This window comes from Lycorma delicatula, chromosome 4, assembly GCF_047948215.1.
Source record: "Lycorma delicatula isolate Av1 chromosome 4, ASM4794821v1, whole genome shotgun sequence".
NCBI classification, from domain to species: domain Eukaryota; kingdom Metazoa; phylum Arthropoda; class Insecta; order Hemiptera; family Fulgoridae; genus Lycorma; species Lycorma delicatula.
The window spans coordinates 205,423,684-205,437,168 of NC_134458.1; positions in this window are offsets into that span (position 1 = coordinate 205,423,684).

A 13,485-nucleotide genomic window follows, 5' to 3' on the forward strand; every position below is an offset into this window, starting at 1 on the left:
AATGGAGTGTTTAATTCACCAACCGAATCACCAATGTTTAACGACAACACCTCCATTTGTATTTTGTACCGTTGAAAATCGTTATTATATGATGAGGTGAGAGACACCGAGCGGAAAGATTTTGCTAGACTATTTGCCACTTCCGAGGATGATGAAAGGAGTTCTCCTTCATCAATAAGACCAAGAATAGATTGTTTCGGTGATCCGAAGATTGCACGAATTTTCTTCCATACAGTAGACGTGGAAGTAGTGCGTGAGATACTGCTCACGTATTTCATCCATGAATTCCTCTTAGCGTCCAAGAATACTCGACGGCACACCGCTCTAGCCCTGCGGTATAAATTTAGATGTTCTGTTGTAGGCCTACGATTAAATTTACGTAGTGCCTGCCGTCGGTTCCTAATAGCTTTTTTGCATTCATCGTTCCACCATGGAACGAAAGGACGTCTAGGATTACCCGATGTTTGTGGGATATATCTGTTGGCATTCTTAAGTATCAAGGACGTAAAAGAAGAATATTGGTCGAGGATGTTCGCTCCATCGTCATACTGAGATTGGAATGCTTATGATATCCGTTCCAATCTGCCTTTTCAACAATCCATCTCCGTGGCCTTCTTTTAATCTCGCAGTCTACACCGAAACTAATAATAATTGGTCTATGATCACTGCCGTGAAAGTCATCACAAACCAACCAATTAAAATGAGGGAGCACATGGAAAGATCAAGGTTAGATACAGTACCAGTTGATAAGGACATGAATGTATGTGATCCATTATTCAGTAGGCAAAGGTCAAAGTCTTGTCTCAATCTGTTTATCATATTTCCTCGAGTGGAGCAGAAGGTTGAGCCCCAGGAAATATGATGGGCATTGAAGTCTCCTACTATTAACGATGGTGATGGTATTTGTGTGAGGAGATTTGAGACATCTAAAGCACTGAACTCAGTGTTCGGTGAGAGATACAGATTGCAGATATGCAATTTGAAGGGAATAGAGATCTTTACCGCAATAGCAGGAATGACAGTGGTTAGTTGAATTCTTGTAGCTGATACCCCATTCTTCATGAAAATCGCTACTCCACCACTTTCCCTACTGTCTACTAGGCAGTCGTATCTCTCGCAGAAGTATCCTCTAAGTGTAATTCGGTCATGTTGTAGAAGGTGAGTTTCTTGGAAACACATGATTAGTGGATCATGTGTGTGCGCTAGTACTCTAATATCTTCAATGCGGGACCTAATACCTCTAACATTCCACTGAATAATGTTCATAAGTGTAAAAAATAAATTTCGGAAATTATATAAAAATTAGTTGTATGTGATTCGGTTTTTCTTTTTTGTATTTTTTATTTTAAAGAACTCCGATGCCCTAGGGTCGGGTGGTTCTTCAACCATATCCTCCAGTATATGAGGTGATGGTGGAGGAGATTTATTTGAATGGGATGTTGTAGTTGACATCCCAGAGGAGATAGTTATATTGGTTCCCTTTATGGGGAGCTTATTAGGTGGCTTACTGCCAGCTGTGATAGTCGCTATTCGTGGCGGTACGACTTTGGGAATAGGAACTTTCGTATGTATCATACTGTTTGATTGACTAGCTACGACGGAGGACTTTTTATTCATTTTTGTCAGCTCTGAGATAGTGGCTGTAAGTGAAGCTACTTGATCAGATAGCATCTGAACAAGTTTTTTAAGTTCATTGCAGGATCCGCACTGCTGATTATTAGCATTTGTAGGAATTTGTTTAGATGTAGCGGTGGCAAAAGATACGTCTGGTTTAACCAGGTTCCGTGAATTGTTTATCTTTTTATATTCTCTACGTGCAGCCGGAAAAGATAGTTTTTGCTCCGTACAGATTTTGAGAATTGCCTTTTCTTCTTTAAAAGTTGGGCAATCTCGGGAGCGAGCTGTATGTGGACCACTGCAGTTTGCGCATTTTTCACTCTCTTCGCAGTTAGTGTCATTGTGACCTTCTTTAGCACATCGAGCACAGATCTCGGTTTTTGTACAAGATGTTGTAGTGTGACCAAAACCTTAGCATCTGAAACATCGCCGTGGGTTGGGTATGAATGGTCGTACCCGAACCGAGAGGTAACCCACTTTAATCTTCTCTGGTGGAACAGGGAGATTGAATGTTAATATAAGAGACGGTGTCGGTCCTTCTGTTCCGTTCTGCCGTCTCATTATACGTTTCACTTCTACAACATCTTGGTGGCAAAGCTCGTCAACTATTTCATCGATATGTATATCTAAGAGGTCTCGACAAAAAATTACACCCCTGCTCGTATTTAAAGTTTTGTGGCTTTCAGCACTTATATTTATACCACCCATATTACGGAGACGTAAGATTGATCGACTCTGTTCGTCGTTGAATGTTTCAACCAGAATCGATCCGTCGCGTAATTTCCTGATGTTCTTTGGGGAGCCACTTGCACCTGTTAGAGTTTTATTTATAAGGAAAGGTGAAACCTTTTGGAGGGAGCCACCTTCCTGACTATTTCGGAGAACAATGAATCGGATATTTTTAGTGTTCAAGTTTAACGATTTGGAGTTCTCTTCCATAGGACTTTTATCCTCGTCAGACGAAGCTGATCGAGGTCTCTTCGCAAGACTTAAATTGGTGGTTTTTTCAGATGGATCACCAACCATCATTGTGTTTGTTATTGGAACTGAAATTTTGGTCCCACGAGTACCGGCGAAAAATGGACCACTCCAGCAGAGCGCACGCGTACTGGAGCTAGAGCTAAATACAACTGGGTTCGCCCTGGTGCCCAGAGGACATCGTTCGAGACTCACTACGTAGAGCCATTCACCCATCGGCACGATTTGTTCCCACCTTGGGTTACGGTTGCGTTTCGTAAGATGTCGCAACACCACCGAGTGTAAATGTAAGAAATATCAGTGTAGGTTGTTGTTGTGTAATTGTGTATGTGTGTATGTTGTAATTTATGTAGTGTTCTTGGTGTAGTATATGTGTAAAATGTAAAGTGTTCCGCAGCTCATTGTATAGTGGGAAGAAAAGCTGCGGAGGCTAGGCCCGTGGGGACGCCAACCCCCAAAGTCTTAAAGAATAAGACTCCCCGTCGGGGTGTAGGTTGTTGTGTAATTGTGTATGTGTGTATGTTGTAATTTATGTAGTGTTCTTGGTGTAGTATATGTGTAAAATGTAAAGTGTTCCGCAGCTCATTGTATAGTGGGAAGAAAAGCTGCGGAGGCTAGGCCCGTGGGGACGCCAACCCCCAAAGTCTTAAAGAATAAGACTCCCCGTCGGGGTGTAGGTTGTTGTGTAATTGTGTATGTGTGTATGTTGTAATTTATGTAGTGTTCTTGGTGTAGTATATGTGTAAAATGTAAAGTGTTCCGCAGCTCATTGTATAGTGGGAAGAAAAGCTGCGGAGGCTAGGCCCGTGGGGACGCCAACCCCCAAAGTCTTAAAGAATAAGACTCCCCGTCGGGGGAGTAGCAGCGCTACCTCTGTCAGCTCGTAAAATTATGTTTCCGGCCAAAGCCGTTCCACGTGCTGTCCAGTGTTCGATGCGATTTTGGTAGTCGTGACTAAACTTTAACATCTGTGGCGACTTACCAGGCGTTCCTGGATACTCTGTTTCCAGATGCTCCGGAGGGTGAAGCAGAAGTCGCATCGGGGCAGGTAAGAAACCATTCCCTGGCGTGCGGGCTGTGGATCCCGTAGGTATAGACGGAGTGGTCTCTCAAATGGCACTGAGAAAGGCACCGGGGATTGACCAACTTGACCCGGATATTTTCTACCATCTGCTGCCTGTCATAAGACAGCCGCTTGGCAGGCTGTTCTCGGGGTGCATTAGCTGCGGCTGCTTACATACTTGTTGGAAAGTGGCTTTGGTGAGGGTGCTCTTAAAACCAGGAAAGGATCCTAGGGACGTTGGCAGTTATCAACCCATGAGTCTCTTGCCGGTTATCGGCAAGTTGCTGGAAAGGCTGGTTGTGGAACGCCTCTGGGAAAACATCGATATGAACTGTTTTCTAAATCGAGGCCAATACGACTTCATGAAAGTGGTTGGCATCGAGGACTGCATCTTAAATGCTCTTGCCGAGGTGGAAAGCGCCGACTGTAAATATGTTTTGGCAATTTTTATTGGCATATCCTTCCTTGTGTTGGAGTTTTGTCCTCTATGAGTTGGAACGCCGCAATATTCCCGTAGCCTTACAAGCAGTAGTGCATGAATATTTGTCTAATCGTACGGCTCTGTTTGAAGATGCGCACCTAGTTGTGGAAAAATCTGTAACCAGGGGCATTCGCGTGGCAGCGAATTGCTGCCTAGACGAAATAAATTTTATTTATGTATGTCATATATATTTTTAGTAGTTGATGGAGTGCACCTACCCATTTTAGCAAATATATGACAAGTGAATGGTTGGGACACAAGCCGGCAGTGTATGGCACCACGTTTAGTCCGCTCATGGTGACAGGTAAGCTCTATGAGCTATGTTAGGATACTGGTCGCTAAACAGTTCAAGGCTCAGTTGCCATTTGTGGCACAGACATTTGGTCTTATGCTTTAGGGTGACTGATTGGGGTGGTGGCAGGAGAAATGCCAAGCAACCAATCCTCACGGCGAGAACAAAGACTGTAAACATTCCAATGAATAATATTCATAGTCGTAGGATATACTTTTTTCCAGTTATATATAAAAACTGTGTACGGATTACTTATCCAATAATGTCCGGTTTTTCTTTATGGATTTTATGACCTTTAAGAAGTGCTTCACTTCATCCATCACCACATCATCGAAACCTAAGATGATGGAGGGGACTTGGAAGCCTTGGAGGACACAGAGACACCTTACCAGGCAATGATGTATTAATAGATCCTTTCATAGGGAATTTGATTGTTTGCTGCACAGTTGATGCAGCAGTAACTTTATGTGATGGTGTAATAACTAAAGTGGATTTATATAAACCACCATCAATTTCTCTAGCAGAAATTACCTTCTTGCCAGTACTCAATGCTGTAATAGCAGCATTTCAGCATTCAGCTTCTACTAATTTGGTTAGTTTTTTACACGATAAGCAGTCCTTTTTTTTGTATGTTTGAGACAGCCTGAACATAACTAATACCAGGTTGTACAGGAGTCCTCATGCTGAGTGATTTCCTGTATTCTCGATGTGCCAAAGGAAGGGACACTTTCTGCTCAGTACAGACTTTCAAAATGGTTTTCTTCTTCATAAATGGAGCATTCTTGAGACCTTGTTGAGTCTGGACTTTTACAATTAAACATTTTTCTGCCTCAGCGGAGGATATCGCTTGAGACTCACTACCCACCGTAGACATTGTAGAGCCATCCACTCATCGCCACGATAGTTTCCACCTTGGGTTGCAGTTGTGTTTCGTAAGGGTATTGCAACACCACCAAGTAGATGTGCAAGAAGAAACAGTGTAAGGCGTTGTTGTGTACTGTGTATGTTGTAATTTTTGTAGTATTTTTGGTATGGTGGATTCAGCAGCTCAGTGTAGTGGAAAATAAATACTGCATACGCTAGGGCCTCGTGGGTGCCAACCCCCAATGTCTTAAAGTGTAATACTACCCGATGGGGTTTTATCAAGGTACTCCTCTATATCTACTATGTTCAATCAAAACAAGATCATCTCTTGAAGGTTGTAATTACTTCCACAAATAGTGAATCTTGATTTAATAAATAAGTATCGTCAAGTCCTAAGGTTATACAACCTTTAAATCCCACTACTTAATGTTTGTGTGTGTGCACGTGCACAAATTGGATATTCTCTTTTATCCTTAAGGTTGTGAGGCGACAAACATCCGTTTGGGATAGACAATACAGTTTCAAGTTCATAAATAAGCCAACAGGTTTATGCGATTCATTTTAAAAAAAATTGCAAAATTTAATTTCATTTTAATTTAATCTGTTTTGTATCTGTCTTCCTCTATAGTTTTTACAAAATTATTTTATTAAATAAAAATGCAATTAAAACCATTTTTAATTTAATAACATCTTTTTATTTCATTAAAATAACATCATATATTTAATCAAAATATAAATAAATTATTAATAAAAAAACAATGAATATAAAATAAAATTACTGTAAACTATCTTAATTAAATGTTTGCTAATTGCGTACTAAGATATTTCTAATCTATTATACTACACAACATTGGTTTATTTAAAAAAGAAAGAAAGAAAAACGATCACATACATGATTCGTTATTCGTCTCGCACATCTTTGTACTTGACCTTGCAAACCTGAAAAAACTTCTAGTTTCATTCAAATTATACAAGTTGTATCTGTACTGAATACAGATAAAACTCTCGACAGAATGTTTGTGCTACTCAGAACATGGAGCATTTATAGTTTACTAATAGTATTATAATTGATAACCAATCATAAATTAGTGATTTCTCTAGACTGAGAAATCTTCTGTAATGTTGCCTAAGCTTTGCCCAGCAACTGATGGTACCAGATAACAAAAGCCATATTTTATTAATTGATAGTACTGTATATCAAAGATGGTGGTCTGTACAAGAAAATAAACAAATAATAATTCATTCAAATCAGCACATAAAATTGTACATTATATTGATCATATCAGGAATGGATGGGATGGTCAGAGCAGCATTGCAAAATATACAATTAAAAAAAAATAATCTATGAAATAAAAGTAAAAAAAAAAAGTGAAGATACTAAATAAATAAATGTAATTACAAAACAAGTAACAGCTTGAAAGGCATTAGTAGAAGTTACATGAATTCATATTATTTGTAAACGTTAAAAAAGGATGCAAAAAATTCAGGGGTTTTTATTAGTATTAAAATTATCTACCAATTAATATTGGTCTTATAGAAGAGAATCTTTTATTTATTGTTTCTAAAGATAAATTGGTAAGAGGATCTTTTAAATTTAATGGCTAAATTGGTTAAAAATGGCAACAAAAGCTTAATACCCTTTCTTGTAAGCCAAAGTTTTGTGATGAATTACATTAAAATAGTTCTGTTGATTGCTTTATTACTCAAAAAGATAAATATATGTATTTTTAATTTACTAAAAAGATTTACATATTGTTAGCCTCAATAATTTGATAGCCAAGTTCAGCATCTTCAAAAATCATCTTGACTATTTAAAGGAGCCTGAAAAAATAATATATTTTAGAAAAAAATTTATGAAGGTATAATAATAAATATTTAATAATGATGCACAGCTTTTATATAACAAAATAGGATGGGTTTTTAAATTAATTGTACGGTTTGAATTTTTGCAGATATATTACCATGTTTGTAATAAAATTATTTACACCGATTTAATTATTTCTTTAGACCATAATGTTACTCACTCATTCTGTTTGTGTCTTGCTCTTTGATATACACAAACACTGAGAGAGAAGATAAATGATGCAGTGTTTTATTTTTTTTGTAATAAGCTAGGCAGCTGTCCTATTTTGTTTACTACTGATTATATTACGTTTGAGCTGCACTGATAATCTTTCTTGTATTTTTTTTATATCTACATTAATCATGCTCTTGATCTATGAGTTTTAAATACTAATTCACTTCATAATGACTAGATATATAAAATAAAGATGATCTTTTTCTATCCAATCATTTTGCTTTTTTTTTAATAAATTTCCATTCATTTATTTTGTTTAAAAATTTGTCCTTTTTTTATTACTTTTTAATATAATATGACTTCATGAGAAATTTACAAAAAAAGAGATCACTTCTTGACAAAATTTCAAAATACAAAGATATACACTAGATCTATTTGGGGCTTCTGAAGAGAAACTTACAAAGATACAAGAAATAAGAAACAAAGATGGTGAGAAATAAGATGAAGGGAATCCATCCCATTCTTATGTACCAACTATGATTTCTAACATTTGACAGAGAAATACTCATATATAAGAATATAATATATTATTAATTACTTATTAACTTTCTTATTGTCCTTGCTCAACCTGGTGGATTTTTGATTGCAGGACTTTTTTATACAAATAAAATGATTTTTATTTATATAAAAATAAATTTATATACATTTACTATAGATAAAATTTGTTCTGAAGCAGCAGTGATCTTTGCAAAATTATTCAACCAAGATTACAAAAAGAAATAAATGTTTGAGAGTTACATTTTTTAAAATTAATTTTAATAAAAGATATATAAATTCTCAAACTGCTATTTGTATAAAACATGGAGATAGCCTACATTATAAGTACAGAATTATACATCACCACCTCCCTCCAGATATTTTAGTACTGTTATAGTGACACTAATAGAAGCCGTTGCAATTTATAAAATCAGAATAGTGATTGGACAATTTTTTTGAATTGCTGATGTGAATATTTGAAACTTGGGTCTTTGTTTATTTATTACATAAAACAGCTGGAATAAGCAACAACCAGGGCATTTCACTTTGAGACTTACTGTGACCTTCTGAAGAAATTAAAATAGTTGTTCAAACTAATAACTTTCTCAACTTGGTTTAAAATGTTCACATCACCCAAAATACAAAAATGAAAGTGCTTCCAAATATTTCAACTTTTAAAAAGGTGTACATGAATGTCTATTAGATAGTAACTGCAGGTCTCATGTTAAATCTACAGTAACATCATTGAAGCAATTGAAGTTAACTGTAAACACACTGCCAAAGATCAAGTACTGCTGTTGAATGTGGTAAAGAAAAATAAAATTGAAAATTAAAAAAATAAAAGTGATTAAATAAAATAAAAATAAACTGAAAAATAAAAGTGAAAATTTAATGTTACTGAACCTGTGTAATTTTGTTGTTGAACTGTTATCATATATTTAGATGCTATTTAGTAAGTGAAGTATTTTCCTTACATAATTTGGAAAAATCTGTTGAAAAATTATTTATAACTGGGTAACAAAGAAAATGACAGACTTTTGAAGAAATTTAGAAAAAAACATGGAGAGAATTTAAATGGTTTTAAAAAAGCAACCATGATAAAAACCAGGTCAATATGTTTCTTAAAATATACCATGATTATCATGAATAATCACAATCTTTATCTATGGAATCAAAATATCCATCAGTGGATGTTGTTTTCATCTACAGATGCTTTATGAAGAACTCCAAAGAAGGGTAATGTAAAACCAACAAACTACAAAATCTTGAATATGTGGTCCTTGCTAGGATGGAAAACATATCAATCAAAATATTTCACTGATTTAACCTATCCCAACTAACAAAATATTTATCAGTTACAATTCAACAGTAAAATTAACCATTTCATACTGTCCTGTTTTCACCAATCTTCTCTCCAAATTAAAACTATATACAACATGGTACAATAATCTAACAACTAAACTACTGGTCGGGCAGGAAGTCCCTTTACATAGTAATAAATCCAGCTTAATTGGTCTTACTGCTGCCAATTCTCTCTGCTGCTGGAAAAGGTAGAGATCATCCAGTATATTCATTCATGGTGGGATGACTGTAGTTGTCAAATATGGAACGATGGCAGAGACAAGTGCATTCACTATTAAAGAGTGCTTGTTAGCTTGTGTGTAGGTCCATGAATGTCTACACACTGGTGAAATATTGGAGATAATTATGAATGACTTCTTTGTATGTTTTGGGAAATTGTCACCATCATGGCAAATGTTACTGTCATAGAAGAAGACTTTTGCAACAGGGAATGTTCTTGATGTGCCACTCAATGGAAGACCAAGCACTTGAGATGAGATGTATGCTGCTATGGAGGCATCGATTCAATTACCACCGATAAAATCATAAATACTCAAACATTCTGCAGTGTCAGGCAATCCAAGACCACATGCGGAAAGATTTGAAAGTTAAATGTTTTCATCCAGCCACAGTTGCGTTGTGACAGTGATCTTGATTGATGTGTTTCTTTATGTGAGTTATTGCTTAAATGCTTCCTGAGAGTAAATGATAAAAAGAACGTAATGTTCTCAGATAAGTGGGCAATTTATCAAAACTCTCGTTAACTGAAATGTTTCTTCTGGACGTAAGACAATCTTCACATTTTTGAGGAAATCGAACACTATCTGCCTCTTGTTATGATTTGGGCTGAATGATGGTTGAACATTTCTTCGTCCTTATTTTTTTGATGGCTCAGTTAATCAACACAAATATCTGAGAATCAACAAGTGGTTGCTTCCAGAATTAACAACAAAAGAGATTGCTGAAATCATTACATTTCAGCATGATGATGCACTCCAGTATATTTTGCTTTGAATTTCTGCAGAGACCACAATGAAATTTCTATGAATCACTGAATCGGAGGACCTGGTCATAAGAGTTACCAGCTCCACTGCCTTACCTAACAAGAAGTCCTTACCACACCTGCACAATGCACTCTGGGGTTTTGAAAAAGAAGATATCCAAAAACACAGATACATCAACGAGCAGTTCCTAGACACACAGTTTGATCAGCATTTTTTTTCTTTTTGCTTGATGATATCACCACATAAGCTTGAAGCTTGTGCGTGGCATATGGAAATGTAGCATTATGAAAAATGCCATACCTGACCATGATTGAAACCCATTGAAATGATCACCCCCTGATATGCTGTTGCAGATGAACAACCGGACATGACATCAAGGCATCTACAGCTGTGTTTTGAACATAGTGGAACTCACACAGACATTTTAGATCCATAGAAGGTAAGCTGGTATCCTAGTAATTTCGTAACTTTTTTCTTTCTTTTTCCTGTTTAGCCTTCAGGAATTACCGTTCAGGTATTACTGCAGAGGATGATATGTATGAGTGTAAATGAAGTGTAGTCTTGTACAGTCTCAGTTCGACCATTCCTGGGATGTGTGGTTAATTAAAACCCAACCACCAAAGAACACAGATATCCACGATCTACTATTCAAATCCATATAAAAGTAACTGTCTTTAGTAGGACTTGAACGCTGAAACGCGTAATTTCATAACTAGTGTAAAGGGACTTCCCGCCCACCCCTTATTTAAACCAATCATATTTCCTGAAATATTCACCAGTCCCACATTTCCTTCCTCGCAGACAGTCAATGACAAAAGATATACAACTTTAATCTGTAAGGAATACTAATGAAATTTCAATAATATGGTTTCACCATACTCATCAGTATTGTATTTGTTAATCAGAGTTTAGAAATTAGATTTATCTAAAATAGTGTGATACATCACCGCCATAAAGAAAACTCATTTTGATGGCTATCTTTTTTCATCTATTTCAATACATTTGGTGTTTTTTTTTTTTTTGAGAATTATGTTTTTATAAATAAACAACAGATACAAAGATCTGATGATGTAATCAATTGGATCAAATCTTTTGGTATTTTCTAGGAGAGTAAATTAAATTTCAACAATTTTTTCTTGAATACTCTAATTTTACTAGAATTTATATAAAAATATATGCATAAATTTCTTAAACATGGTTTCCACTGATATAATTTAATAAAATAATAAAAAAGTGAAAAATCCATCTTACCAGCAAATAAAAAATACACTCACTAGATTTTTCGGTTTTTCAAATTATCTTCAGGAGATTAAAATATCATACAAAAGTCAAAAATTAAAATGAATTACAGTCATGACTACTTGCTTGTCAACAGTATACTAGACAATATCGTGCTACAACAGTAGTATACAGTTGACAAGCAAACAGTCATGACTGTAATTCATTTTAATTTTTGACTTTTATATATTATTTTATCTCCTGATGACGGTTTGAAAAACTGAAAGATCTAGAGAGCATATTTTTTATTTGCTGGTAAGATGGATTTTTCACTTTTTAATTTTTTTTTTTAAATATATGCTTCAAATATTGATGTAAAAATAATGGATAGAAATATAGAACCAGAGATTGATTAGTATTTGATATTGAGATTAAAATTTGAATCCAACCTCTAATTGGCTGCAATAATATTTGGCTCGTGCCTCCTTCATACAACTTTGATCTGAACAAAGCTAAACTTAATAACTTTAAGCTAAACTTTTTCTTGACATTAAAGTACGAGTACATCCTTATGGCCCAAAACAACTTTGCCCTGAATGATACCCTCATACCTAACACAAAAAAATCAATCCCCAAAGACTAACTAAATCTCTTAGATTTCTGCTCTGATGATAAACTCAGGACTTTTACTATAATGTAGATATACAGATAGAGATACAAAGTTCTGTGAAAGATCTAAATCATAGAGCAATTCCATATTATTTGTATTACTAATATATTGTTAAAAAATAAATAAATGAAATAATCAATTTGTTTGGAGAACAAGGAAACTTTTACGTGATTTATATTAACTTTAAAATTAAGCGCAAGAACTTTAAGTCACTGTCATTTAGTCACTGCATAATTTTACTCCCAACCTCGATCTGGCCTGAAAATACAAACACTACTTTACCACCTTTAACTGGGTAAATATAGCATTCACTGGTAATATTGTAAATTGCTAAATCTACCTTTTTTTAACACTTACGTTTTTCAAAAGCTTTTCATTCCTTTCAGTAGGTTTTGCTACTTTCTCTTGTCTCAGTGGCAGATTTAAAATTCTTACCAATGTATATGTTCCTGGATATAGATTGGCAGATGAATATTATATATAATATTTACCATACTATAAAAATATTATGGTGCGGTAACCTTATTTTGCTGACTACCATGAGGTATGTAACTGTTTCTGGATTGTAGTTTGATTATCACTTTTTAATATTATTCTAAAGTGATAATTGCATAATTATAAACGAAACACATTGGACAAACTGAATAAAAAGGAGTTGATGCTACTATCACTACAGTACTTCTAAGTTGTAACTACCTTTGGCTTGAATAAAAGTAAGCTACCCCCTACTGTTAAATTTGTTTTTTTGGAAAGGTAGTTAAATACCTTCGATATGAATAAAGAAAAGATACAATTTAGGTGCCTTTGGTAGGCACACACCACTTTATCAGTGGTCTTTGACATGGCAATATGTAAGGAAAGGAAAAATGTGTTATACGTTCATACATGTTAAGGGAGGGAGAAAGAAGAGTTATGATGAGTAAATGTAAGAAACTGATGCATTTTGAGAGTGAAAGTATTAATTTTCTAACTTCAGAATTTATGTCAAATAGTGATGTAACTCTGGGAAAAGCACTTACCCCCAAGAAATCACATGGAAATATTTTTACATTACACTGCTGAAGCTGGATTTCAGAGTGGAGTGGCACAAGATTTTGGAATAGACGCCCCTGCTTGTTTGCTAGGTGACTCTGGCTATGGTATATCTCCATGGCTGATCACACCATTCAAGACACTCAAGGTGACATTCAACATTAATTTAACAGAAAACATGTTAAAGAAAGAGTACAAAAACTAATAATGAATGAACTAAGCTGTGCTTCACAATATCGTCAAACATCTAAAAAAATGACTTAGAAGAAGGTGGAAAGGAAGATGAGTTCTATGAAGAGGAAGTTGGCAGAGAGATGTGTGAAAACAATGCTAAAAAGTTTTGTGGGAAACAGAAGCGGCACGATTTGTTA